General features: G+C 41.0%; 1 pseudogene; it reads left to right on the plus strand.

Moving 5' to 3' along the window:
- The first annotated feature begins 3,493 nt into the window (after window positions 1-3,493).
- On the plus strand, window positions 3,494-5,550 carry LOC104990049 (annotated as a pseudogene).
- Window positions 5,551-6,546: the final 996 nt, after the last annotated feature.

The raw sequence follows: 6,546 nt of genomic DNA on the forward strand, positions 1-6,546 counted from the left end.
TAGTTGTTGAGAATGAAAAAGGGTTAAGTGCTATGTAGTCTTATGTTTATTTTGCCTCTTGGGAATATCTTATTTTTAATAGCTAATCAAATTAACTGCAGATTTATTGAAATTTGGTCAGCTTCTATATTTAGAAATATTTATTTGGTAGAAGTGTCAAAAACAATGCTTTTTTTCTATCCAGCATTTGAAAAACAAATACTTTCCATTCTAATTTTCAGTGTTGTTTTAACACTGAAAATTTTCAGAGAACTTAACTATTCCTAATGATCTGTTTATGATGGTGTCTAGGTTGCAGCATGACCTTAACTGACTGTGGGTTTTAGAGTATGTTGGAACCATCTGGATGGTAATGATTTTGGATAAATTTGGTTGTAAATGATGATCTTTCCCTTTTTAGTACTTGCATATTTTGTGATTGTGAATTTACATGTTTAAATAAAAATTATTATACTGCCTCTATAAAACAGAGGCAGTATATTTTATTTGATGTTTCATACATAAAATCTAGCATACTTTCTATAAGTACGGGTACCTTTTTTTTTTTTAGTTTATAATTTAGTTTTTTTTTTTTTTAATTTTATTTTATTTTTAAACTTTACGTAATTGTATTAGTTTTGCCAAATATCAAAATGAATCCACCACAGGTATACATGTGTTCCCCATCCTGAACCCTCCTCCCTCCTCCCTCCCCATACCATCCCTCTGGGTCCTCCCAGTGCACTAGCCCCAAGCATCCAGTATCGTGCATCGAACCTGGACTGGCATCTCGTTTCTTACATGATATTTTACATGTTTCAATGCCATTCTCCCAAATCTTCCCACCCTCTCCCTCTCCCACAGAGTCCATAAGACTGTTCTATACATCAGTGTCTCTTTTGCTGTCTAGTACACAGGGTTATGTGTAACTCAGGGTATAAAAGCCCTTTTTAAAAATAAAGCTGCGGATCCCACTTCACCAGAGCTCTGGTCTCTGTCTCTGTCTCTGTCTCTGTCTCTGTCTCTCTCTCTCTCTCTCTCTTTTTTTTCAGGCTGACTCCCTGGAGCACAGAGGCTCTCTGAGTTCACTTTTTTGCCCGGGCTTCTAAGACCCAATCGAGAAGGCGCTTTGCATCTTCACCCCATCCAGATGGAGCCTGTGGCCTCCGCAAACAGAACAAGTCCCGTGTCAGGGAATTTACTGGCTTTCTGTGTAAACCAAAAAACATCAGCCTCTTTCTCTCTGCCTTATTCTTTCTCTTTATTTTTATTTTTATTTTGACCCCGGACCACCAGGTCCCAATCCATTATAAAACCCATGTCATCTCTTTCTCTCACTGACACCATCCATCCTGAGGGTACCCTAAGATCCTGCTGGGGCTGGACCCCAACAAATTGAACTGATTGAAGTAGCTTGAGAAATCTGCCAGGAGAGGAGGTGGTCGTTTAGGTAAGAGAAATGATACCAGCCAAGCATCCACCCTAAGAAACTATAAAAGGAATGATGAGATTATGAACTATTGAATTAGGGACTGAATGATAGGAAGGAGAGCACAGATGTAAGGCATATTGGGCAGCTATACGAAGTTGATGAAAGGACATCCATTAGCTTTAATTCTAGGCAGATTATCCAATAATAAGGTTGTAAGTACACATATGTCTGTGAAGGCCCCCATCACACTTCTCAAAGCAGTATGGATAGACCCAAATACTTGAAATTCATTGTTGACCTTAATTCTTTCTATAAATTCATTTTCAAAAATTTAACAAGACCCTTCATTGGGCATTTCTCTTATGCCCAGTCATCCATGAATCAAACATATTTTCAATTCTATAATGCTTTAATGCCTAGGATAAGACCTCAACTACCTTCCTCTTTAAATCAGCCCTTTTCCCAATATTTGGAGGATAGTGGAATAGTAGTTTTCTTTTCCTTCCTCTCCTTTCATTGAGTTTACAGACTTGATTATTTATTTTGTCATTTATTTATTCAAACAAGCAAATATTGACTGAAAATCTGCTCTGTTCCAGACACTGCACAATGCAAGAGCTCTGTGTCAGCAAATACAACCATATGGCTGTTGTATTCATGGCTCTTACAGTCTAGTGAGAGAGAACAAAAGATTTCAAGGAAAGAAGCAATCATAAAATTTTAAAATATGTGGAGTGGTATCAAGGGAACTAAGTATGTGCAGAGTGAGGATAATGGGTTTGGTGTATGGGTCTTGGCACCTACTTAATGAGGGTCAACCCAAATGGTCTCTGAGAAAATTATATTTAAGATCTAAGGACAGAAGAGTGACCCAGGAGAAAGCAAATAGAGGGATAAAGGATGAACAGGAAAGCCCCAAAGTGAAGCAGTAATTTGGCTTTTTTAATAAACTGAAATAAGGTCTGTGTGGTTAAAGAATACTGAGCAAGAGGTTTTCTGTTCTGTGATAAGGGTGGAGAGTTAGGCAGGTGGGGTTGAGAGGGATAAATTGGGAGCTTGGGACTGACATATACACACTACTATATATGAAATAGATAACTAGTAAGGGCCTGCTCGGAGAAGGCAATGGCACCCCACTCCAGTACTCTTGCCTGGAAAATCCCATGGGTGGAGGAGCCTGGTGGGCTCCAGTCAGACACGACTGAGCGACTTCACTTTCACTTTTCACTTTCATGCATTGGAGAAGGAAATGGAAACCCACTCCAGTGTTCTTGCCTGGAGAATCCCAGGGACGGAGGAGCCTGGTGGGCTGCCATCTGTGGGGTCGCACAGAGTCGGACACGACTGAAGCGACTTAGCAACAGCAGCAGCAAGGGCTTGCTATATAGCCCAGGGAACTCTGCTCACTCTGTAATTGTCTATGTGCGAAAGAATCTTAAAAATGAGTATATATATTTATGTGTATAACTAATTCACTTTGCTATACACCTGAAACTAACACAACATTGTAAATCAACTATATCCCAATTAAAAAAAAAAGTTTGAAATGATAGGGGTCAGTATCACCATATTGGAGAAGGCAATGGCACCCCACTCCAATACTCGTGCCTGGAAAATCTCATGGACAGAGGAGCCTGGTAGGCTGCGGTCCATCGGGTTGCTAAGAGTCAGACATGACTGAGCGACTTCACTTTTCACTTTCATGCACTGGAGAAAGAAATGGCAACCCACTCCAATGTTCTTGCCTGGAGAATCCCAGGGACGGTGGAGCCTGGTGGGCTGCCATCTATGGGGTCGCACAGAGTTGGACACGACTGAAGCGACTTAGCAGCAGCAGTATCACCATATAACATCATATCACAACCATTTTATCAGACTGCACTTAGGAATGACTAAAAGATTTTAAGCAGGGGAGTAGCATAAACAAGCCACTTCTCTGAATCTCAGTTACATTATCCCTAAAGTAGGGATAGTAATCCCTTCAGAGTCTATATCACAAGATAATTGTGAAGATTAAAGGAATAATATACAGAGAAAGGTTTAAAGAAATACATATTACACAATAATAACAAAAATCATGCCTGTGGTGCTTTGCGCTTAAGACAGTTTTCAAATACTTTCTCTCATTTGAAGAAGTCGCAGGAAAGAATATTGGATATGGAGTCAGAGAGACTCGGATTTAATATGAAGGACTACAACACAGGAGCAGTTCACTCAGAGGCCAGCCACTAGAGTTGAGTCTCAGTTTTCTCATCTGTATAATGGGAAGGGGGAGGTGGCCTTGTCCAAAGTCTCTGCTGGTTCTGAGATGGAGAAATTCAGTCAAAAATTCGTATGCACAAATCAATCCATTTATTATACTCAAAATGTTTTGTACAAAAGTCAAAAGCAAGAAAAACATGGCACCTTAGGAATGCCTGGTTTCAGGAAGTGTAAGGCCATCTCCATGGGGGAATAAAGCAGCTAGTCACTCTTTCAGACCCTCTCTCTATCAGACTGCATGAGCTCTCATCCTTGCCTCTCCCTGGATATCTGATTCAATTGTCCTTCTCTCTCTCCAAACAGGCATTCTTCTTATATCCCAATGCACGTAACAATACATCCTCAATTTGGGCAACAAGTAGACAATGATCAGATTCTCTGAATTCTAATCTCTATTTCCCTACAGAGAAATTTCATCAGCTCATACCTGGGTTCAACATTAGGGATGGTAAACTTTTGCAAGATAAAATTATGTCATAGTGACATGACTCATAAGGTCCAATATTGTGGATGAGGGGGAACAGCCTTAAAAGAAATTTATGACTTTGATAATGAAATGAGAATATCTAGGCAATACATTAGCATAGTACATGAAATATAATAGGGGGTCTCAAAGATTTAAATTGTTATTATCATTAGGTTTTAGACATGTTGGTAAAGAATAAAACCAATTACTTGATTGTAGTGGGACTTGATCAGGTATGGGACTTGATTTTTAGAATTCAGATTCAATATTAGATTTTTCTTTACTATCATTCTGGATCCTCTCAGTGCCTGCCCAGATTGAAGAAGTCACATCTTTCTGGAGATCTGATCTGTAAACTAAAGATGCTCTCTTCCTGGTCCTTTGCCAACATCTCCTTCTTCCAGCCACCTGCTTTCCTGAAGATTGGCATCCTAGGCCTGGAGGCTGTTCATGGCTGTATCTCCATCCTCTTCTCCTCCATGTACACTGCGGCCCTCACTGGAAACTCCCTGATCCTCTTGACTGTGAGGAAGACCCCCAGCCTGCACCAGCCCATGTACTACTTCCTGTCCATGCTGGCCCTCACCGACGTGGGCCTCACCTTGGCCACAATGCCCACCACACTGGCTGTGCTCTGGTTTGACCATCGGCTCATCGGCTTCAATGCCTATCTAGTCCAGATGTTCTTCCTCCACTCCTTCTCCATAGTGGAGTCCTCGGTGCTCCTGGCCATGTCATTTGACCGCTTTGTGGCCATCTCCAACCCCCTGCACTATGCCTCTATCCTCACAAACAATGTCATCATCAGGATTGGGCTGGCCACTGTGGCCCATGCTACTTTGTACCTCTTCGCTGTGCCATTTTTGATTAAGCGCCTAAACTTCTGCCCTGGCAATAATGTCCTGTCTCACTCATTCTGTTTCCATCCTGACATGATGAGAAGAGCCTGTGCTGACATCAGCATCAATATACGCTATGGGCTCTATGTGGTTGTGTCCACTGGGGGCATAGATTCCCTGCTCATTGTCCTATCCTGCACTCTCATCCTGCACATGGTCCTGACTCTGGCCTCTCCAAGGGAGCGCATCCAAGCCCTCAACACCTGTGCCTCCCATAACCTGGCTTTCTTTGTCTTCTTTATTCCAGGTGTCACCATGTCCATGATCCATCATTTTGGGAGGCACTTTCCCGCTGTGGTACATGCCCTTGTTTCCTACATGTACCAGTGGTGGCCCCTGCACTCAACCCCGTCATCTATGTGTCAAGTCCAAGCCCATCAGGGAGGTCATGTTCAGGATGCTAAGGGGGAAAGACAGAGGCTGATGTAATTATGACTTGTTACAGAGTCTGGATACCACAAAAGACACTTTCTGTAGCCTCATAGGATCTTGCTACCCTCAGCAAACACTGACAATGAGTCTGTGCTCATGCAGTAGGAAGACAATGAGGCTTCTTCATGATACAAATGGACATTCACCACTTACTTTGTACCAGAAGCAGTGCTTAGGAGGAAAGGCTAAGAAATATTTTAATCATTGTCCTTTCTTTCCAGGAGTTCACAATATTGTGCCAGGATAAAGGCATGTAAATACACAATCAGAGTATAGATTTATACATACCATAATAAAATTTAGTGCAAGAGATCACAAGGACAATAAATCCATACATGCTAGAACTTTCCTAGGAAGATCAGACAAACCTCCACAAAGGGGAGAAGGCTTTTTATTTCATTTTGGAAAATGTATAGGGTTTTTCTAGGCAAAGTATAAATTAAGGAAGAGGAAACTGTAGAGGAAAAAAACAACATGAAAAGCCCACTTTTAATTTTTTCATAAATTTTTATTGAACAAGTGAATAAATGTGTTAATCATGTGATATGGTGCCACCTGCCTAAGCACTAACTCTTCTTGTATCCCCTCTCAGGAGTGTCTTTTTCTCCAAGAGACTTGATTGCCTGACAGATTCCAAGGTGAAGTCTGACACTGACAGTTGCATCCTCTCCAATAACCCCATTTCAGATTTCCAACCAAGTCTTCATACCCTTATTCTTCAAGTGTGTTAGAATTAAGAACTCTACATCCTTGTTGGCTTCCTTAGGAATAGCAGATTACAAACCGGTTCTGCATCAGCTTCATATTCTTTGGCTCAAATCTAGGATAACAAAAACTATGAGATTGCATGAAGTACTTTGAAAGTACGTTGCTTAAGAGATAAACAATGAACATCAACTCTGAAAGCCCAAACCAATGTTATAATATATTCCTTTCCCAAGTTCAGATCTGCCTATGTCAAGAAGGCCAGCCATAGTGGAAGGGAATGACCCTCCACATGTATGTCCATTGCATACAAGGGAATCTTCTCAACTTAATTAAAAGAGTGATATAAGATATGTTACTATCTTAAACAG

Source organism: Bison bison, unplaced genomic scaffold (assembly GCF_000754665.1).
Source record: "Bison bison bison isolate TAMUID 2011002044 unplaced genomic scaffold, Bison_UMD1.0 scf7180017847111, whole genome shotgun sequence".
NCBI classification, from domain to species: domain Eukaryota; kingdom Metazoa; phylum Chordata; class Mammalia; order Artiodactyla; family Bovidae; genus Bison; species Bison bison.